Raw genomic sequence first — 23664 nt, 5'->3', positions numbered from 1 at the left:
TTTTGCTGTAAATGATCCGATGTCATCATTTCTTATGGCTGAGTAGTATTCCATAGTGTATATGTGCCACATTTTATTTATCTAGTCATCTATTGACGGGCTTTTTGGTTGTTTCCATGTCCTGGCCACTGTGAACAATGCTGCAATGAACATGGGGCTGCATGTGTCTTTATGTATCAATGTTTCTGAGTTTTTGGGGTATATACCCAGTAGAGGGATTGCTGGGTCATAAGGTAGTTCTATTTTCAGTTTTTTGAGGAACCACCATACTTTCTTCCATAATGGTTGTACTACTTGACATTCCCACCAACAGTGTATGAGGGTTCCTTTTTCTCCACAGCCTCTCCAACATTTGCTATTACCTGTCTTGTTAATAATAGCTAATCTAACAGGTGTGAGGTGGTATCTCATTGCAGTTTTGATTTGCATTTCTCTAATAGCTAAAGAAGATGAGCATCTTTTCATATATCTGTTGGCCATTTATATTTCTTCCTGGGAGAAGTGTCTGTTCATGTCCTCTTCCCATTTTTTTTATTGGATTGTTTGTTTGTTTGTTGTTGAGTTTTATGAGTTCTTTGTATATTTTGGATATTAGGCCCTTATCTGAGCTGTTGTTTGAAAATATCATTTCCCATTTACTTGGCTGTCTGTTTATTTTGTTATCAGTTTCTCTTGCTGAGCAAAAACTTCTTAGTCTGATGTAGTTCCATTCATTAATTTTTGCCTTCACTTCTCTTGCCTTTGGAGTCAAATTCATAAAATGCTCTTTAAAACCCAGGTCCATGAGTTTAGTACCTATGTCTTCTTCTATGTACTTTATTGTTTCAGGTCTTATGTTTAGATCTTTGATCCATTTTGACTTAATTTTAGTACAGGAGGACAAACTGCAGTCCAGTTTTATTCTTTTGCATGTGGCTTTCCAGTTTTCCCAGCACCATTTATTGAAGAGGCTTTCTTTTCTCCATTGTGTGTTGTTGGCCCCTTTATCAAATATTATTTGTGGTTTTATTATATATATATGTGGTTTTATTTCTGGGTTTTTTATTCTGTTCCATTGGTCTGAGTGTCTATTTTTCTGCCAATACCATGCTGTTTTGATTGTCGTGGCCCTATAATATAATTTGAAGTCAGGTATTGTAATGCCCCCAGCTTCATTCTTTTTCTTTAGGATTGCTTTGGCTTAAGGCCAATATTTCTTTATTGATTTTCTGTTTGGATGAACGATCTAGAGCTGTCAGTGGTGTATTAAAGTCTCCAAGTATGATTTAATTTTTGTCAGTTTTTGTTTTTAGGTCAGTCAGTAGCTGTCTTATATATTTTAGTGCTCCTTGGTTTGGTGCATATATATTAAGGAGTGTTATGTTTTCTTGATTCAATGTCCCCTTTATCATTATGAAATGACTGTTTTTGTCTCTGATTACCTTTGCTGTTTTGTAGTTAGCATTGTTAGATATGAGTATTGCTATACCTGCTTTATTTTTTGTATGTTATTTGCTTGGAGTATTGTTTTCCAGCCTGTCACTTTAAATTTATTTTTATCCTTGTAGCTTAGATGTGTTTCTTGTAGGCAGCATACTGTTGGGTCTTCTTTTTTAATCCATTCTGCTACTCTGTGCCCTTTTTTGGTGAGTTCAATCCATTTACATTTAGTGTAATTATTGACACTTGAGGGTTTCCTATTGCCATTTTATATATTGCTTTCTGTTAGTTTTGTATCTTGTTTGATTCTTCTCTTTTGTTTTTCTATCATTTGTTTTTGTTTGGTTGTAATCCATACTTCTTTCCTCTGTTACTTCTTTTTTCAAGTCATGTGCTTCTGTGGTGGTCTTTTCAGGGATGGTTACCATTAAGTAATGAAATAGGTACCAATCATGTTCATTATAGTACATTATCTTATGAGTGCTTCTGCACTCCATCTTCCTTTGCTACTGTTAATCTTTGTCCTCTCCCCTTTTTTTGTTTTTGTTGTCACAAATTAAATTTGATTTTATTGTGTTCTTGATGGAGCTTTTACTTGTGGTTTTGTTTTTGTTTTGTTCTTTGTATCCGGTCGGAAAACCCCCTTTAATATTTCCTGAAGTGAGACCAGAATTCTTAATGTGGTCCACAACCCGTGCTTTCTCTGGCCTCTGCGTGGCTTAGCAAACTCAGTGCTTATCACTTGCAATCACTCCTCAATCTTCAGTCACATTGGCTGCCTTTCAGCAACTCAATTTTACCCTGCTCTTATAGCACTTAAATCAATTGGGATAAGTAAATACCTGTGAACTTTCTGGTCTAATATTATAAACTCTGGGGCTTGGAAAACAGGCACCTGCCTAGAGCAAGCACATGGCACTGACTCACTAAGATATATTTTTTTCTTTTGCATTTTTCCGAAGCTGGAAATGGGGAGAGACAGTCAGACAGACTCCTGCATGCGCCCGACCAGGATCCACCCGGCACGCCCACCAGGGGGCGATGCTCTGCCCACCAGGAGGCGATGCTCTGCCCCTCCAGGGCGTTGCTCTGCCGCGACCAGAGCCACTCCAGTGCCTGGGGCAGAGGCCAAGGAGCCATCCCCAGCGCCTGGGCCATCCTTGCTCCAATGGAGCCTCGCCGCGGGAGGGGAAGAGAGAGACAGAGAGGAAGGAGAGGAGGAGGGGCGGAGAAGCAGATGGGCGCCTCTCCTGTGTGCCCCGGCTGTGAATCGAACCCGGGACTTCCTCACGCCAGGCCGATGCTCTACCACTGAGCCAACTGGCCAGGGCCTAAGATATTTCTAATCATTGAATTTGTTATACTAATTGTTTGACCTCTCTATACTTTTGACTTCTTTGAGGGCAGTATATGCCTAAAGCTTATGCATGGGCCTGATGTTCAGTACCAACTGGGCCCATCCCTGTGCCTGGCACATTATAGGCACTGGGTAAACATTTACAGCACGCTGACTGTTAAGTCATCTGTGACTCTAGTCTAGAGCCTTAAGACTCACAGTGTAACTAGACCATCAGCATCAGATTTTTGGAAGCTTGTCAGAGATCCAGAATCTTAGGAGTTACCTAGACCTACTAAATCAGAATATGCATCCCTCCCGCAGTACCACTATTTTATTGTTGAGGTATAGCATATAGTATACAGTAAAATGTATAAAGTATAATAAACTTGTGCACAATGTAATGTGTTACTTATGTTACCACTTCCCAGATTAAATGTACAGCATTTCCAGCACCCAAGAGGGTTTCTTTCTTCCTCTTTCCAGTCAGTACTCTCTCAGAGGTAACCACCAGTCTTATTTCTATCTCTGTTATTACTAAGCAGAATCCAGTGACCAGACAAAGCCCTCAAGCAAAGAGATTTAGGTTTGGCAGTTGGAAATTGTGCTAACTTGTGTAGAAATAGTTCAGAGTCAAAGGCACATGCCCAGGCACTGACATCTACGGTGGCTTGACAAACATAATAATAGGGGCTTATAGGGAAAAGTTTTCCATGTGCCAAGTTTGGTTACTAATCAATGACTGTGAGCAAGGCAGGATAGTGTAGTCAAAGGTGCCTTAGTTCATCTAAGGTTTTTCCCTCCAACTCTAATATTCACAAATACAGTAGTCTCATTGCATATTTCTTTCTGTATGCACAAACATTTCCGCTGCTGGTGGATTAATATCACTTACCCCCACACACATATCTACACACAAACACATATGCATTTAACCCTTATGCAGTTTTCCTTTCCATCCTGTGGTGATGGGAAATAGTACCATTGTAGCCATTCAACTCTAATAGGAAAAAGCATAGATTTTTCTAGAGGCAGTATGGCATTGTATAAAGGCCACAGATGAGGAGTTAGGAGATTTTTGTGGTGTTTCAGCTCAGTCATTTGCCATTTGTGTGGCCTATGAAAGGAGCAAAATCTCCAAGTCTCCATGAAAAGGGAAACATTCCTCACCTCCTTGCTTTGTTGTGAGAAGCACATGGAATAGTATTTTGAAAAGGGATTGGTTGTCTCAGAAGCTGATGTGGGAGTAGCCAAGTCTTCCATCAGCCACCAGAGCAAGGTGCTCCTGATTGCTTTTGGCAGGATCCCTGAATTCCCTGTAGGCCTTGGTGATTATCTCAGGCTTCTCATGCACTGCAGTAATTTGTGGTCTGAAGAGGCAGTGACTCTTGTGAGTGACATTAATATTAAATTGATGCAAATCACCTGGTTCCAAGGACTCTATGCAGCTCTTGTCTTCAATGGAGAGTGTGGCTGCAACTGCTTTTTCCATTTCCTCCTAGAAAGTTGTGGATATCAGTATTTCTGACATCCGGGAAAATTTCCTTGGCTCCACAGACACGAAAGAAAAGAATTCAGAGCAAATGCCTATGTTAGAATTTTATTCTAACTTATTCTCAAACCCAAGGGATGATCACGTTAGATTAGGGCAGTGGAAGGTGTCTTTGCCCTCAGCACGTCTACCATTTTATAAATTAGGTTCTACTTGTACATAAGGTATTGTTTTATAGTTACTGAACAAATTATAACTGGGTAAATATTTAGGCAGAAGACTTTAGAATTTCAAGAATTTGCTGTATATTTTGAACTTTAAAGAGCTCTTTTTCTATAGATTGTGTGATCCAACATTAGTCTTCTTGTAGCTTCACATTGGAGCAAGGAATTTATAATATGTATATATTTTAAATATGCAATGTGACATTCTAGCAATAAAACAGTCTCAATATGATGTGAATATAAATTGGTTCTGTCAGGCTCTGCGTTTTAAATTCCAGTGAAAAATTACATATGCTTTAAGGATGAACTTACTGTTAGAAAAAAATTACTGTATCTATTTTTTATATAAATTTAGATAAATATGGAGTTAACTAGAGTTAATACCCAAGGCCCTAAACTCAAATATCTGAAAACTTCTATCTATCTATCTATCTATCTATCTATCTATCTATCTATCATCTATCTATCATCTATCTATGGCTTCTCATAAGGAAATCTAATGCTGACCAAAAGTATCACTTAAAATTAGTATGGTTATAGTATTTTCTAGTTCCAATTTTTAGAAAAAAATTTGGTGAAATGATTTGAAAAATAAAAATGATGAGACAGTTAAAGATTCTAAGAAATAGTTGTCTTTTTTTTAAGAGGTTTCGTTTGCTCAAATCAGAATTATCTGTAACTTCAACATTAGCAGTAATGTTAGGCCATCCATAAAGATAATATAGGCAGAGTATTTCTAGATAGTTTCCTATATTTAATATATGCAAAGGTAGTCAAAAGTAGGTAGTTTATAGTAGTGAGTCCTCAAAACAGTTTATTCTTGTATTATTACTTATGAATTATTATATTATTTTCCATACAACCAACTGTAAACCTACTTTTGCCCACCCCTATATATGAACTATATATATATAATAGGTTCTTTATAAGCCAATTTGAAGTTTACTGAGATTATATATGTATGCATGTATATGAAAATAAATAGTCTTTTCTCTTATTTTTATGAATATGACTTTTTTTATACCTAAACAAAAATCTCATACAAGTGTATACTAATAATGTACTATCAAGGATCCCAGCAAAGAAGTACACAAAGTTGAAGTTCTGATCTTCCTTTAACCATAAACTCTAATCATGGTAAAGGAGATAAAAACTTGTTTATAATAATTCAGGCTATAATAATTATATTTGAGAAACCAATTACTCTTTTTCTATAACTATAACACTTTCTTTTTGGTAAGTTGAAGGATCTGCCTGTGCATCCAGTGCATAGTATGTGTGCAGTGAATAACTTGCAGATTGGATCCTTATGAATTCTGATATTTTTATTAACCTCTCTCTATGACAACTTATGTATATCTTTGCAAATGTTTTTTCTAAATTATATACACAAGACTTCTCACTAGTCTAAAGTGTCCTATCTGTTAAGAGATCTGGATGGATAAGTCTTAGTGGTAAGAGACTTTGTTTTGTAGATTACATTGATAAATGAAGCTTAAAGATATAGGTGTAGCAAGTTTCCAGAACTTTCAGTGATCATACAATGGATGTTTTAAAGATCCTCTAGAAGAGATACCTAAAACTAAATAGCATAGCAGTGGTTTTGTGTGTATGTGAAGGAGGAGAGGCATGGGACACGTGTGGCAGGTTGGTTTGGGGCATGGGTAGCTTCTTCCTTGGATGATTTATTGTCAAAGATGAATTCACTAACTTTTCAACATTGGATGCTACTTTCATTGCAGATCCTGATCTTGTGCTACTTGTCATAGCCCTGAAAGAAGGTAGCTGATGACTAATTGTTACTGTGTCTGCTTTATTACTATAGCAACAAAATGGTGTCATGCTTATTATACTTAATCAGTAGTTCACGTGGTAAAGATTTCTTCTTCCCTGTGACTTGGTTTACTTATTAAACCATTGATATTCATCTTTGGGGAAAGCAGCACTTTTTATCCATTCTCTGCTCTTGTCCGGTCCTTGTGTGTGACAGGCGACTCTGGTCTTTGTCCCCTCTCACTAGGTCTCCTTCCCTTTGCCCCTTCAACTCCAGGTTAGTAGAATATTGGTGCTGGAGAGAATTCATTCACAGTTGATTTGCATCTTTACAAGGACTGTCTGGGAATAGAATGAAGTAAGTTTTACTTAAAGTAGGCTTATCAAGAATGGTATTTTTTTCCCTTTATCCCCTACTAATTTTTTAGTGTTGGATGTTTATTCGTGTCAGATATTTAGAAACCAGTTGCCAAATCTTTCGCCAGCCATTACAGAACCAGGTCATTTCCTTAGGCTCTACCTCAGAAGTAATTTCCTTGATCATTTGTATGATTTCCCCCCTGAGCCTCCCTTAATTACTTTTCCTCTTGGGTACTGTGCAGCCTGATGCTAGGCATAACTTTCTGATATTCATCTCAGGAGGCTACGTCTAGGGGAGGCATTTATTCCTTTTTTTTCTTCTCCTCTTCTACTTTTCCTCCTACATTTTCTTTAAAAAAAAAAATAGCCAATCAAACAAAAATCGACTTTCTCTTACAGTCTCAGACCCACATTGCTGATCTTAAAGGGAAAATAGCTTATATAGCTTATGTGAACTTTATTAGTCTTGTCATTAACTGAGTTTTCATGTGTTTGCTTGTTTTTATATGAACTGAACACTTTTTAGATGGAAGAGTAAACCATGGTCAGAGTATATTAAAAAAAAAATTCAGCTCTATAAAAGTATATCTTCCTCCCAGCCCAGACTCCTGAGCCCAGCTTCCTTCCTCTTCCTCCCAGCCCAGACCCCTGAGCCCAGCTTTCTTCCTCTTCCTCCCAGCCCAGACCCCTGAGCCCAGCTTTCTTCCTCTTCCTCCCAGCCCAGACCCCTGAGCCCAGCTTCCTTCCTCTTCCTCCCAGCCCAGACTCCTGAGCCCAGCTTTCTTCCTCTCCCTCCCAGCCCAGACTCCTGAGCCCAGCTTTCTTCCTCTTCCTCCCAGCCCAGACCCCTGAGCCCAGCTTTCTTCTTCTTCCTCCCAGCCCGCACTCCTGAGCCCAGCTTCCTTCCTCTTCCTCCCAGCCCAGACCCCTGAGCTCAGCTTTCTTCCTCTCCCTCCCAGCCCAGACTCCTGAGCCCAGCTTTCTTCCTCTTCCTCCCAGCCCAGACTCCTGAACCCAGCTTTCTTCCTCTTCCTCCCAGCCCGCACTCCTGAGCCCAGCTTTCTTCCTCTTCCTCCCAGCCCAGACCCCTGAGCCCAGCTTTCTTCCTCTTCCTCCCAGCCCAGACCCCTGAGCCCAGCTTTCTTCCTCTTCCTCCCAGCCCAGACCCCTGAGCCCAGCTTTCTTCCTCTTCCTCCCAGCCCGCACTCCTGAGCTCAGCTTCCTTCCTCTTCCTCCCAGCCCAGACTCCTGAGCCCAGCTTTCTTCCTCTCCCTCCCAGCCCAGACTCCTGAGCCCAGCTTTCTTCCTCTTCCTCCCAGCCCAGACCCCTGAGCTCAGCTTTCTTCCTCTCCCTCCCAGCCCAGACTCCTGAGCCCAGCTTTCTTCCTCTTCCTCCCAGCCCAGACCCCTGAGCCCAGCTTCCTTCCTCTTCCTCCCAGCCCAGACTCCTGAGCCCAGCTTTCTTCCTCTTCCTCCCAGCCCAGACTCCTGAGCCCAGCTTTCTTCCTCTTCCTCCCAGCCCAGACCCCTGAGCCCAGCTTTCTTCCTCTTCCCCCAGCCCGCACTCCTGAGCCCAGCTTTCTTCCTCTTCCTCCCAGCCCAGACCCCTGAGCCCAGCTTCCTTCCTCTTCCTCCCAGCCCAGACTCCTGAGCTCAGCTTTCTTCCTCTTCCTCCCAGCCCAGACCCCTGAGCCCAGCTTTCTTCCTCTTCCTCCCAGCCTGCACTCCTGAGCCCAGCTTTCTTCCTCTTCCTCCCAGCCCGCCCAGACTCCTGACCCCAGCTTTCTTCCTCGATGCATCTGCTCCACGATGCTGATGTGAGCAAACAAAACCTTAAAGGAGGAAAAGATGAGATAGTTACTTCTTAGGATCTTTAACTGGTTTACTTTTATTTTCCAAATTCATTAATTTGTGACTTGAAGATGCAGTGACTCTCATGAGGCGCATTAGACACAGTGATGTAAATCAGCTGCTCCCAGGGACTCTGTGCAGCTCTTGTTTCCAATGCAGAGTGTGGCTGTAACTGCTCTTGTTCAGTTTCCTCCTGGAAAACAGCATCTCTGACATCCTGGAATATTCCCTTGGCTCCTCAGACAGGAATGCCTAGAATCCAGGGCAAATGCCTATGTGGCTTCATTCTTCCTTGCTCTTGTGTGCAAGGAATGATCATGCCAGATTTGGGGGGTGGGAGGTAACTGTGCTGTCAGCATGCCACTGCTTTATGAACTAAGTTTTACTCATACCTAAGATTTTGTTTTGAATTTCAAACAAATTATAACTGATTAAATATTTAGGTGGAAGGCTTTAGAATGCCAAGAATTTACTGCATATTTCGAACTTTAAAGTGCGTCTCTGCTATAAATTGAACTGTTTCCATATCCCAAGGATTAAATGTTTTATAGGAGAGAGAACACGGGATATAAGAATTAGAAAGCATTTATTTTTGTATTTTTCTGAACTGAGATGCAAGGAGGCAGAGAGACAGAGAAAGACTCCTGCATACGCCCGACCAGGATCCACCAGGCATGCCCACCAGGGGTGATGCTCTGCCCATCTGGGGCATTGCTCTATTGCAACTGGAGCCATTCCAGCGCCTGAGGCAGAGGTCATGGAGCCATCCTTATTGCCCGGGCCAACGTTGTTCTAATGGAGTCTTGGCTGTGGGAAGGGAAGAGAGAGATAGAGAGAAAGGAGAGGGGGAAGGGTGGAGAAGCAGATGGTCACTTCTCCTGTATGCCCAGGCTGGGAATCGAACCCGGGACTTCCATACGCTGGGCTGACACTTCACCACTGAGCTAGCCGGCCAGGGTGAGCATTCTTTGTTTTAAAAAAAGACTAATAGTGACAACTTACTAAGGTTATTCCCCCGCCCCCCACCTAACAATATATCTTTAGAGATCATTTTATATCAGCATTCACATATCTCCTTTATTCTTTGTCACAGCTGCATTGTACGGATAAGTTATAATCTATTTTATTTCCCCTTCAATTCATTCATTCATTGGCTGTTACAAGTCATGCTATAATAATTATACTTATTTGTATGCCATTTTCTCATAAGTTGGTATATATTTGTTGGATAAAATTCTATGCACACTAGCTATTAATGACTATGCATGCACATATATGTTTATAACTACTTGTTTACACAAACAGAAGCACAAAGAGCATGCAGTTCTGCACCCTGATTTCCTTACTTTAGCAAGTACCTGAGGATATCAACAGGTGCAGAGCTACCTCATTCTTTTCAGGGTCACCTTGCATGTTCCTTCTATAGATGTAGATGTCAGGGTGTTTATTTCTGTAATGTAGGCATCAGGAGGCTGCAGAAGCAGCATGGGTGGATTTCCTTGGATGCGAGGTGGGGGCTGAAGAAGTTGGAGCCAGCAGCACCCAGGCTCATCATAGTGCAGAAGCCCAGGCTGGTCACAGTGTGAGAGACCGCGAGGTAATTGGATCCCACCCCTCATGCTCAAACTGGGCATGTAGGGAAAGCCAGCCTCGTGTCTGAGGTGTCTGAGTCATTTACTTTGGTGGAGGGCAGAGCCTCCTGTTCCCCACCCAGGGCTTTTTCTGCTACTCCCTGGATGCCTGTACTTTGTCTCTATTTTCTGTAGGATGACTCTCCTGCTCTTTCTTATTTCTGTTCCTGACCTTGACTGGATCTCTTAACTTGTAGATTCAGAGTAGAAGGGAACATCCCACTCAGTCCATCTCCAGAACCTAGGTAAAATTTGGCAGGCAGTTCACTGTCATGGGAGAGATTTTTCCAACTTCTCCAAAGCTGCAATCTCCATTTGATGAGGGTTTCAAAACCACTGCTAAAACTTAGTGACATAACTTAAAATAAAAGAAAGAAAGAAAGAAAGAAAGAAAGAAGATGGCTCTCTTTCTCTATCTTGCATCCCTTTTGAACAGACTGAGGGGACAGGGGACAGGCCTGGCTCTGTTCACACAACGTGGGGTTAGGGAAGAGCAAGCAAGCAGAGACTTTTTGTTCCCGGCAGTGGGAACCTTAATGAATCAGATCACACGTGAGTTTGGCCTTCCTCTCACTAGCGGCAGGGAAGAGGAGTTACTACGTGGTGTCCTTTCTCAGCTGACTCTGCTTCTGAGTGAACAGGTCACATGTCAGAATCATGAGCTGAGTGTGTCATGGTGAGAAGTTGGGAAGTCAGTATAGGGGTGTGTGTGTGTGTTAGGTGTGTGTGAATGTGCACATTATGTATACACATTATGTATATACATGTGTACATACTGTATATGTGTCTATATACACACATACCCATATATGTATAAATGTGTATACACATGGGCATATACACACATAAATATGCAAACACATGTATGCACACAGTAGATTTTACAATGTACAGTTGTGAAGGGAAGCAGAAGAAAAGAACTTCTTAAACCACTTCCATGGAGAAAGAAAAAAAAAAGAAATAATGATATTAAGAAGATCTGAGAACAGAAAGTTGAAAGCAAGAGTGTTTTCCTTTCTAATGTGGGAAACCTCCCATAGGACAGATTCTCTTCAAATACCCCCTTTTATCACAAACAGGATTTTAATGACAGCTTTTCCTCTGTCTGTTTACATGTGGGTGAAGTCCTCCAGCCCACTGGGCATTAACAGTGTCACATGGAAAAACTGCTTAAGACACAAACTGTTGTCAAGAGAAGAGGGAGAGGCAGTCAAGAGAGACTAACCTCCTGAGTTCCCTGCTCCAAGAGTTTTTATTGATCAGAACAATGTTAATAGGATTGCAGGGGAGGGAGATCAGGTGATAAAGAGATTAACAAACATAAGGGGAGGGGCAATCTATTAAACCTCTAAGCTAATTTCCTAAAGCCCGTTCACATGTATTCCTTTGTATTTGCACAAAGGTCACTCACAGTTTCTTGATGTTTGCATCCAAGAAAACGGTTTCGCTGTGTTTGCAGCAGGGGAGCATATTTACATCACCATTCACACTCAGGGCTTTTTAACTAAAGTTCCCCAATCCAAGTTATAGAGGATCCAAGATTAAATAGGTGTTTCCCTACATCTTCCCCTTCCTTGCTTTTTAAGGGAGGAGACATAGAGGTGGGCTGTAGGGTGGGGAAAGCTGTAAGAACTTGTTGATCCTCGTATTCAGCGTCAGGCATTGTATTTCTGGGACCAATTGTTTGGAGTTCATGATGTAGCTTGACTTTCTGGAGGGAGATCCACTCTATTCCTATAGGTAAGGAAACACAAACTGACTATTGACCTCAGGTTAAAACAGGATAAGGTCCTTCCCATGGAGATCCTGGTTCCCAACTGTGAATATATACCTGCTGGTCCTGAGAGAAATGTTTGGTTCTTTTGGAATAATTCTGTTCAATAGCAGGAAGATTGTCTTTATCAAGATTCAAAAAATTCAGCGTATATAAGGCCATAGCTAATCGATCCCTCAGGGACTCTAATTGTCCATGGGGACTCCCCCTTTTTTGTTTTTTAAGATAGGTTTTTAAGAGGCAGTGAGCACAGTCAATACAGGCCTATCCTGTTAGATTATAAGAGATACCTGTAACATGTTTAACATTCCTTTTTCCAGACAGTATATTCACCTCGGGAAACTAAAGTTTTTACTAGAACCTTCCAATCGTTAGGGGTCATGTCATAGCCATTTCCTAAAACCTCTACCATGCCCACTGTGAGTGGGTTTTGATCGCCATTCTCTTGAATACTCTTTTTCAATTCCTTAAATACAGAATAAAGTAAATTCCAACAAACTCGTTATTCCTGTGTTATGATAACAGAGAAAGCTGTAGTTTTAATAGCATCTGGGTCTCCTAACATTAATTCTTCTCAGGGATAATTTTCCATTAAGGAAGGAGTATGACTCTTCCCAATCCAGGGGGAAGAGGTAGAGGAGGATAGGGGGGAACCAAAGATTTCTTGGGAGGTAAGGGAGGAGGAAAAGGTATTTCGTCCTCTTTATCGGCTTCCTCAAATTTCATTGCTGCCATAACTAGCAGTTCAGGTTGGCTGTGCTGTGATTTCTCTTTTGCTTTCTGCTCGGGAGTATGCAAAGGGTATAAAGCAGTGTGGACAAAACTCCATATTGTGAGAAGAGGAACAGAAACCTGTAACCCTTGTTCAAACCACTTTCTCAAAACTCTGCCTACTTGCTCTCATAATTCTAAGTCTAAAGTCCCCTCATTGGGGAACCATGGGCAATGCTCTTGTACAGCAAGTAAGAGTTGCTGTAATACTTTAAGCTCTATAGTACACTGAGCAGTGTGGAGCAGTTTTAAATTCCTAACAGAAATGTGCTCTTGTTTGGTGAGCTCTTGACTCATGTTGAAATTCCTCTTTGACCTACGTGCATCAGTCCCTTCCTCAAGGTGAATAGGTACTGTTCCTTATCAAAATTCCCTGTAGGATGCAGCTGATAAACTTCTCTTCATGCATGATTCTACTTGATCATGTCAGGGGTCACCACTTGTAGTCCACCAGCCCGCTGGGAACTACCAGTGTTGTATGGAAAAACTGCTCAAGACACAAATAATTGTCAAGAGAAGAGGGAGAGGCAGTCAAGAGAGACTAACCTCCTGAGTCCTCTGCTCCCAGAGCTTTTATTGCTCAAAACAAAGGTAACAGGATTGCAGGGGAGGGAGATCAGGTGATTAGGAGATTAACAAACACAAAGGGAGAAGCCATCTGTAAACCTCTAAGCTAATTTCCTAAAACCCATTTACATGCATTTCTTTGCGTTTGCACAAAGGTCACTCACACAGTTTTCTGGTGTTTGCATCCAAGAAAGCTGATTGCAGCAGGGGAGCAGATTCACATCACCATTCACACTCAGGGCTTTTTAAGTAAAGTTTCCCAATTCAATTTATAGAGGGTCCAAGATTAGATAGGTGATTCCCTACATGTGGACATCACCAATGGCTCTTGTTGTCATGGAGATTCAAAGCAATTTGGTAAGGTCTTGTAGTTTGTGTACAGAGCCTGAAGAATGCACATTTTGTGGCTTGGCACCTTGCTATTGTACTAAATTCTTAGGGTAAAAAAAATCAATGCTATGCTTCATGAACCAATTTCTTTTGACAAGATCTGTGCTTTAGCTGCCTTGTAAAATAGATATACAGATTAAATTGACCTTAGAAATAAACATTCACATCATGTTTTCCACTGTTATAACTATTTAAATCATCTTCTTTCAGATTTCTGTAAAATAGATTGTCATGTAAGGAGAAGTCATTCAACATAATGGGTTGAAAGTTTCGATTCTGGAGTCAGTTGCCTGGGTTTGCATCCCAGCTCCATCCCTTACTGACTGGGAGACCTTGAAAAAATTAAACTTCTTGATCCTCAGCTTCCTTGTCTACCATTGGAGATGATAATAGTATCTTCTCTTTAGAGTTATACTGAAGAATAAATCAATATATGTAAAACACTTAGAATCATGCCTAGTTCATACTGGGGGCTACATAAATGTCAGCTATCATCACCATCATCATCATTATTATTATTTCTATTATTATGACATTGAATTCCTGGCAGGAAGAAGTTGACTTTTTTTTTTAAATCTTATACTTAGGTGAGCTCTGGGGAGAAGAAGAAAAATAATAAAGTCCATAGAACAGAGGATGGGTAGAGCTTGAAGTCACACAATTTATTTCAAGATCACCTAAAAATCTTGAACACATCTGAGAATCTTCATCCTTTCTTTTCTTCTCTTAAACACAGGTTTTGGTAGCTTTGAAGGCAGCCATGACACCGCTAATCAGCTGTATGAAATGATTTTTCTCCAAGTAACTAGACACATGGAGAGTTCAAGCTAAATCACACTCTTCTATTATATTCAGCTGCCGTTTTAGAAACAAGAGATAAGTTAGGGAATTTGGATACACGGGGTGGGGAAGAAGGTAGAACTTAACCTGAGTTGTAGACCTTTGTTATATGCTTTCATTCTCTTTTTAAAAAGTGTATGAGAAGGCAGAAAGTTCAGGGAAATATTAAGAGTAAACTCATTATATTAGCGCTTTGCTACTAGGCTTTCTTTGAAACCTGTGATCATAGAACAGTAGGTCTGGGGTGAGCTCATTGGGAACATCTGGCCCATTAATGGAGAAGGAACAACAACCCCAGAAACACACATGGTTTGCTCAAGGTAACCTAGGGAGGTAGTGACAAAGGTAGAACCAGAAATCAGGTCACCTCTCGCCCAGTTTAAAGCTACCTTCAGAAGTAGAATTGTTCATGGCTTGGGTCCTCTGTACCATTTGGCCTCCTGCCCATTGTAATCTTCTTCTGGGTCCTGGGCTGGGTTGTGAAATGACATCTTGATACTTTAACACAGTTAGAGGTTCTTCTCAGAGGAGAGAGCATTCTTCGTTCCATGGCGGCGGCAGCTTCCTGTGTGGTGCAATGTTTCTGTTTCTCCTGTGGAATGCTAACAAGAAAGACCAGCATTTTATGTCCCCAGGAATGCCATTTATTTATTCAAAAGAGAACCAAAGGTCACTGGGGATTGGTGTTGCTGTAGTTCTGTGTGTTTAAACAAAGAAACGGATTCTAAATGCTACAATGAGGCTCAGAGTTGGTCAGCTGAAGTTGGGAAATTCACCAGGCAGAGAGCCATAGACTTTTTTTTGTCATACTGGAGTGAATACTTGTTTGTTTTTTAATTTTTATTAATTTTAATTTATTGTGTTAATGTGGATTCAAGTGTCCCACTCAATATAGTTGCTTCACCCCCATCCCTGTCCCCCATTATACCCCTTTAACCCCCCCAACTCTCTCCCCCCTTCCCTCTGACAGCTGTCCCTCTGCTCCCTGTGACCCCACCTCTGCCTCTATTCTGTTCCTCATTTCACTTTGTTTATTAGTTTCCACATATAAGTGAGATCATATGATATTTGTCTTTCTCTGTCTGGCTTATTTCACTTAGCATAATAATCTCCAGGTCCATCTATGCCATCACAAAAAGTAAGGTTTCCTTCCTTTTCATGGCCACATAATATTCTATTGTGTATATGTACCACAGCTTTTAATCCACTTGTCCACTGATGGACACTTGGGTTGTTTTCAGATCTTGGCTATTGTAAACAATGCTGCAATAAACATGGAAATGCATATCTTTTTTTGAATCAGTTATTTGATATTCTTAGGATATATTCCTAAAAGTGGGATAGGTAGGTCAAAATGCAGTTCCATTTTTAATTATTTGAGGAATCTCCACACTGTTTTCCACAGTGGCTGCACCAGTCTGCATTCCCACCAGCAGTGCAGGACGTTTCCCTTTTCTCTACATCCTCGCCAGTACTTATTGTGTGTTGATTTGTTGATGAGAACCATTCTGACAGGTGTGAGGTATCTCATTGTGTTTTTTTTTTTTTTTTTTCTGAAGCTGGAAACGGGGAGAGACAGTCAGACAGACTCCTGCATGCGCCCGACCGGGATCCACCCGGCACGCCCACCAGGGGCAACGCTCTGACCACCAGGGGGCGATGCTCTGCCTCTCTGGGGCGTCGCTCTGCCGCGACCAGAGCCACTCTAGCGCCTGGGGCAGAGGCCAAGGAGCCATCCCCAGCGCCCGGGCCATCTTTGCTCCAATGGAGCCTTGGCTGCGGGAGGGGAAGAGAGAGACAGAGAGGAAGGAGGGGGTGGGAGTGGAGAAGCAAATGGGCGCCCCTCCTATGTGCCCTGGCCAGGAATCGAACCCGGGTCCCCCGCACGCCAGGCCAACGCTCTACCGCTGAGCCAACCGGCCAGGGCTCTCATTGTGGTTTTAATTTGCATTTCTCTGATGATTAGTGATGTTGACCATTTTTTCATATGCTTATTGGCCATTTGTATGTCCTCCTTGGAGAAGTGTCTATTCAGTTCTTTTGCCCATGTTTTAATTGTATTGTTTACCTTTCTGGTGTCAAGTTTTAGACGTTCTTTATATATTTCGGTGATCAACCCCTTATCTGAAGTGAATTCTTGTTGACAACAGTGAGACCTTTGTGTGCCCAGGAGGTGTTGGTGGTATATAACCCTTAGTTATTTTATTGGCTTCCAAGGCTCTGAGAAACAACATTTAGTGTCCTCTGAAAGGGTAAGCATTTCTTTTTGTTTTATGTATTCTTGTTTTTTCTCCCTAGGATAAGAAGATATGTTTCATAATCCCAATGCTGACCTTTGGTTGTCACAGCCATTTTATTATCTTAAATGTATATGCTTCACCATTGTCTCATCCATTCCTTGATCTTGCCATTCATTCCACAAATGTTCCACAATATCTACCAAGTGCCAGGCACAGAACTAAATGAAGGGGGCACAAATGCAGATAAGCCCACCCTGGACCATGAGGGGTCCACAGGCTAGTGGGAAAGAGGTAGGTAAGCGGTTTCATTGTGTGCTCAGCAGATAGTCCTCCATAAATGTTTGGTGAGTTCAATTGAATCTAGCATCAAACTGAAAATTTGAGATTACTTGGTAAGATATTTCAGGTCTGTAGTCTGAGGGAATATTTCATATCTTCTAGTCTGTTGATGATCAACTTTTTGTTGGTGTTTTGGTTGTTGCTGCTTTTTGACAGAGGGTCAATTTAATAGTAATATCCTCATTGACTTCTCATTAAAAGTATTTTGATGTTAAAAGAAAAAATTAATTTGATGATATACGTTTACTTAACACTAACCTCAAAGAGGCCTTAAATAGATTTAATTTAGAATTGTTTCAATCAAGGCATTATTGAAATTAGAGAAAATATTTATCATTCTAGAGCAGGGGTTGGGAACCTTTTTGGCTGAGAGCCATGAATGCAACATATTTTAAAATGTAATTCCGTGAGAGCCATACAATGACCCGTGTACGTTAGGCATTATCCAATAAAAATTTGGTGTTGTCCCGGAGGACAGCTGTGATTGGCTCCAGCCACCTGCAACCATGAACATGAGCAGTAGAAAATGAATGGATTGTAATACATGAGAATGTTTTATATTTTTGATGTTATTATTATTTTTATTAAAGATTTGTCTGCGAGCCAGATGCAGCCATTAAAAGAGCTACATCTGGCTCGCGAGCCATAGGTTCCCAACCCCTATTCTAGAGGGAGATGCCTGGCTGGAGCTGTGACCTCAGCTCAGCTGGAGAAACATGACCAACCATAATGCTCCAGGAGGGAGGAAGCTGGGAAATAGTGGCCCTTTCCACTTTCCTTTTGCCCTTTACTCCCTGGCCAGTGCCTCGCATTGTAGTATACAAGTGAGCTACCGATACAGCCCATACAGGTTAGACCCCCCAGGGAATATAGCAAAGGAGTACAGGGTGGAGACTACATTGGAGCAGGGGTGGAGGGGAAATAGGTGGGGGGTGCAGTGGGAGGAAGGAGGCCAAGGAAATATTCAGCACAGTTGAGTTTTTTGTAAATGAATCCATACAACCGCCTGGAGCTAAAGAGAGGGCATATAAACTTGTAAGAGACTTAATATTCACTCATCAAAGATTAATGTAGTGACTAGGGGTTTTTGGATCCAGTGATATCTTGGAGAATCAGAGAAGCAGTCAAGAGGTTGGTATTTTATGGTATAATAAAGATGATTACAAATGCTTTTCTGATCCTCTCATTGAGACATAGACTCTTATTCTCCTCTGTCTAAACTAGATATTATCTGACGGGTCTTTTTTGACCAATACATTTCAACAGAGGTGCTGTTCTGGGACTTCCAAGGCTAGGTCCTCAGAAACTTTGCGGATTCTGCCTTGCAACCTTCTTTTTGGAAATCTTGATCTACCACATAAGAAACCTAGCTTCCTTTTTAGGCTACAATGTTGGATAGGCATGTCAGTTAACAGACCTAGATGAGCCCCTGCCTTCTAGCTGTCCCCACCAAGGTGTTAGGCATGTGAAGAAAGCCATCTAGGACTCTAGAGTAGACTAGCCACCTTCTAAACACCATTGAATGGCCTCATCTATACCACACAGAACAGAAGACTCACCCAGCCAAGTCCCGCTTAATATCTTGACCTAAAAACCCGTAAGATACAATAAAATAGTGGTTGTTTTAATTTTGGGACGGTTTGTTAAGCAGCAGTGGAAAATTGGGAAGTGCTGTTATCCTCTCAGATAGATGATTTCTGTTTATCCTAAATCCATATTAATTATGGGAGTTAACAATCCTCCATCAGCCCCTGTACACACATATACTAATGCATACAACTTTAACTTTACAGTTCTGTGATAAGTGCTCCAGCCGGGTGATTAACTTTAATGAGCAGCTGTTGAGTTCTGGGTGGATTTTTATTTCTGGAAATGGAGAAAGCATAATGAGTAGCATTACCAGATAACCTCAAAAGTGAAGCACAGGGAAAGATAATCACCTTCTCAACCTTGAGTTTTCTTCAAATAAAAGGTTAACTTTGGCCTAACCTGTGGAGGCGTAGTGGATAAATTATCAAACTGGAACGCTGAGGTCGCCGATTCAAAACCCAGGGCTTGCCCGGTCAAGGCACATATGGGAGTTGAGGCTTCCTGTTCCTCCCCCACTTCTCTCTCTCTTTCTCTTTCTCCTCTCTAAAATAAAATCTGTAAAAGAAAATTTAAAAATAAATAAATAAAAGTTTAATTTTATGATAAGTTACAGGGGCTCCTTAGGTTACAGCAGTCTCGACATATGACATTTCAAGTTTATGACTCTCACTCTCATAAAAACTTAAAAAAATTGGCCCTGGCCGGTTGGCTCAGCGGTAGAGCATCGGCCTGGCGTGCAGAAGTCCCGGGTTCGATTCCCGGCCAGGGCACACAGGGGAAGCGCCCATTTGCTTCTCCATCCCTCCCCCTCTCCTTCCTCTCTGTCTCTCTCTTCCCCTCCCGCAGCTGAAGCTCCATTGGAGCAAAGATGGCCCGGGCGCTGGGGATGGCTCCTTGGCCTCTGCCCCAGGCACTAGAGTGGCTCTGGTCGCAACAAAGTGATGCCCCGGAGGGGCAGAGCGTGGCCCCTGGTGGGCGTGCCGGGTGGATCCCAGTCGGGCTCATGCGGGAGTCTGTCTGACTGTCTCTCCCTGTTTCCAGCTTCAGAAAACAAACAAACAAACAAACAAAAACTTAAAAAAATTGAGACGTGGGTGTTATGGCTTACGCTGTTAGTGTCATACTTATGGACTACATGGGCCAACTAGTCTGGTTGTATGCGGTGGAAGAATACACAGTATTCTTTTCCTGTGGCTTAGTTGTGTTTTTATATTCTAGATTATGATGTATGACAGTACCAGGTTAGGTAAGTGACTTAGGCTAGAGTGTGTTTCGACTTACACCAAAATTTGGGTTACATCACTGTTGTAGGAATGGAACTATTTCATCTCCAACTTTTTGATTAAACTAATTTTTAAGAATAAAATGCAACAAGAAATGTGCAGGTAGTAACTCGTGCTCAGGAAAAGGAACTAATGTGTATAAAACACAGATTAGGTCAGCATACACTGGGTTATGGCCCTGGCTGGGTAGGTCAGTTGGTTAGAGTGTCATCCCCATACACCATGGCTGTGGATTCGATACCCAGTCAGGGCACATACAAGAAGCAACCAGTGAATCCATAAATAAGTGGAAAAACTAATCAATATTTCTCTTTTTCTCTCTCTAAAATAAATAAAAAATTTAAAATATTACCAAAAAAAAAAAAAAAAAAAAAAAAAGAATAAACTAGATTATGCCACCAAAACAAGCCCCAAATCTTAGTGACTTAGCATAAGAAAAGTTTATCTCGCCCTGGCCGGTTGGCTCAGCGGTAGAGCGTCGGCCTGGCGTGCGGGGGACCCGGGTTCGATTCCCGGCCAGGGCACATAGGAGAAGCGCCCATTTGCTTCTCCACCCCCTTCTCCTTCCTCTCTGTCTCTCTCTTCCCCTCCCACAGCCAAGGCTCCATTGGAGCAAAAATGGCCCGGGCACTGGGGATGGCTCCTTGGCCTCTGCCCCAGGCACTAGAGTGGCTCTGGTCGCGGCAGAGCGACGCCCTGGAGGGGCAGAGCATCGCCCCCTGGTGGGCAGAGCATCGCCCCTGGTGGGCGTGCCGGGTGGATCCCAGTCGGGCACATGCGAGAGTCTGTCTGACTGTCTCTCCCCGTTTCCAGCTTCAGGAAAAAAAAAAAAAAAAAAAAAAGTTTATCTCTTGCTCTTGGTATAGCTCCAACTTAGGTTGGTGTGCGTCTCCACTCATTGACGTACCGTTACCCAGAGACATGAGAACAGAGGCATCCTCTGCGGGTGCTTTCACTCTGTCCGGAGCATTGGAATAGAGCACTGGCAACTCACGTACTGATTCCTAAAATTTCAGAGTGAAATAGGTAATTTTCATTGCACTGCAAAGCAAATCGTGTGACTACACTCAGTTTGGAGAGGGTGGAGAACTTGGCCTGGAAGAAGGAAGAACTAGAAACCTGTGGTGAGCAGCAGTTATGGCCACAAGCACCTATTATGGGACAGGCACTCTGCTAGGCATATCTCACTGAATTCTAACAATAACTCATCTGTAGGCAGAGAAGAGGTCTGTTATAGTCAAGTGACTTGAGCATTGCCACAGCTAATAATTGGAGAGGAATCCAGGTCCTTAGGTGTGATTCCAACGAGCATGGCTTTTTTTTTTTTTCCCCAAACACAATTCCTATTAAGCAGTTTACATTTACGAACTTGAAGGGGTAAAAGAAAGTAAAGAGAATTTAATAACTGTTTTTATATTTTGTGATTGCTTTTATCTTAATAAGGTACTTTGTTCCCCCTTAGATCTGTGCTCTGACGGGCACTAAGATGACTGGGAAGGTATGGAGTCCTTCCTGCATTCTGGGCACTGTTCTTGGTCAGGGAGAAGAGAGAAAAAATCAGAACAGCCGCCAGTATCCTTGTAGAGGTTATTATCCTCTAGGAAAAAAGAGGCTATCTTTTTTTTTTTAAAGCCTTATAGACACTTGTGAATTAATACATGCTGTGTCTCTTGAAGTGTGAACAAGGTATTTTATAAAAGAATAAATATTTCTTTTATATGCAAATAGCAAAGTCTTAGAGCTTGTTCAGGTATAAATATATATTGTTCCAAGCAGAGATTAGAATAGTGTTTCTTAAATTTTTTTTGAATCAAGGACTCTTTTGGGAATTTGCTGAGAGCCATCCTTTCTACTAGGAAAATGTATTTTTACACTTGTAAATATTTTAGTTTCAGGGGCTTCACAGATACATATCCCCACCAGAAGTTCATCCATTTGCTTAAGACTCCAAGATTTAGATAAAATATTTAATTAGAAATGTTTCAGTTCCCAGAACAACACCTTTTACATATTAAGTGTTCAATAAATATTATTGGATGAATGACTGGAAAGAGAAGTAAGGAATATTTGAGATGTAGCTCTGATACATACTCTTCCTTGTATGGCTGTCACTCAAACTGATGGTCCATATTTGGCTTTGGGGAAATTGAGCACATTTTGTTGTTCATAGCATGAGAATTGGACCCAGAGCTTAGAGAAATTGCAGTGAAGTAAAATCTAAATGAATTGAGAAAATGCTACTGAGAATGGCAGTTATATATTAGAATCAAAGGAGGAGACTTAAGTGGGTGGGGTGGTGTTTACATGAAATTCGCTGATGGTAAGTTAGGGAGGTAGGAAAAAGCAAAGTGGAGAAATCTCTGAGATTGGATAAAGAGTGAAACAGAGAGAAACATATTTCTTTTACATTGGTGGTTACAGAGCAGTTGACAGTTAACATTCACAGCACACAGAGACAGTATGAGGGGAACAAAAATAACAATGAAGGCTTCAATGGTCTTCTTTTTTATTATTAATTTTAATGGGGTGACATGAATAAATCAGGGTACATATGTTCAGAGAAAACATCTCCGGGTTATTTTGACATTTGATTATGTTGCATACCCCTCACCCAAAGTCAAATTTTCAATGGTCTTCTGCAAAAGGGAATTACTCTGTCATTCCAAGGGTATGCTATCTTAGATGCAAAAAGGCAATATAGACAGGCTCAGTTATGGTAAAGGCTGACCTTTGTCAAGGAAACTACAGGCCTAGGACATAGGTACCCACATGCTCCTCTTTTAGTTAGGAACTTTTATGTTCATATCATCCTTTGTGGTTACTTTTGGTCTCTGAATTTGTAGCGCTCATCATGTCAGCCTCCCCTGGGCTCAGGGTTAGTGTGTGGCCCCTTTGTCATCCACAACTGTCAGGAGTAAACAACAGAGAGAGGATCCAGAGAGGATACTTCTGGAGGAATACACTGTTCTCGATTGTAATGGGGTAATACGTTGAATGCACGTTTGAATGACTGTTTTTCAGCAGAGAACCTGGCTGACCGTTCAGGTGATCGGAAAGGCTATAATTCAGCATGCTCACACTGGACGTGGCCCTGCTCCATTTCCTTTGACCCGATAATGATGCTGAGCACTACCTTGGGTGGGTTCCTGGGTCAGGTGATAACCACACATGTTTGTTACTCACAGCATCATGGGGACTTAATCAGAATCCTAACTGTTTAACCAGTGATTAAATGAAGGCTCAGAGTGATTAAGATAACTGCTTAGGGTCATAGAGGCACTATTGAAACTCAGTTCTTTAGGATGTAAGAAAACTTAAATTCTAAGACAGCACTGTGAAATGGTTCCTTAAGGGAAGGCTGTTTTAGGGTCCTTGTGATGACCTGAATATTTAGACACATCCAATAGTATGACATATTACTTGAATTTGCTACTGGATTTTAGCATTCAGAAGATATATTTCTTACAATAATAGGGTCGGTCATTTAAAAGCAAGAAGATTCTATTAGACGTTCATATTCATAGCTCATGGTCATTGTAGTTCATGGCTCTGTATACCTTTCAATTTAGGTGGCTTTGCAGCTGAGTGGGTGGGGGTGTGGTAAAGGGGGCGAAGTGAAATCACCCTAAATTGCATCTGAAGGTGGAGAACATTCTTTGTAACCTCCCATATTTTTCAGAGATGCGCCATTACGCTTCCCTGTCACGGGCAGGTACACTGGTAAGCTAAACTGGGTGGATGGAGGAGAGCTTTTCTTTTTTTTCTTTAATTGGGTTTTTCAGTT

The 23664-nt window shown here is 41.6% G+C and overlaps 1 protein-coding gene across 5 annotated transcripts in view; it reads left to right on the top strand.

Annotated features, from left to right (window-relative positions):
• Window positions 1-23664, top strand: part of CPNE4 (copine 4) — a 518608-nt gene that overhangs the window by 57377 nt on the left and 437567 nt on the right. The window lies entirely within an intron of this gene.

Source organism: Saccopteryx leptura, chromosome 10, assembly GCF_036850995.1.
Source record: "Saccopteryx leptura isolate mSacLep1 chromosome 10, mSacLep1_pri_phased_curated, whole genome shotgun sequence".
NCBI classification, from domain to species: domain Eukaryota; kingdom Metazoa; phylum Chordata; class Mammalia; order Chiroptera; family Emballonuridae; genus Saccopteryx; species Saccopteryx leptura.
Note: the sequence above shows the minus strand (reverse complement) of the source record. Positions and strands in the feature narration are given on the sequence as shown.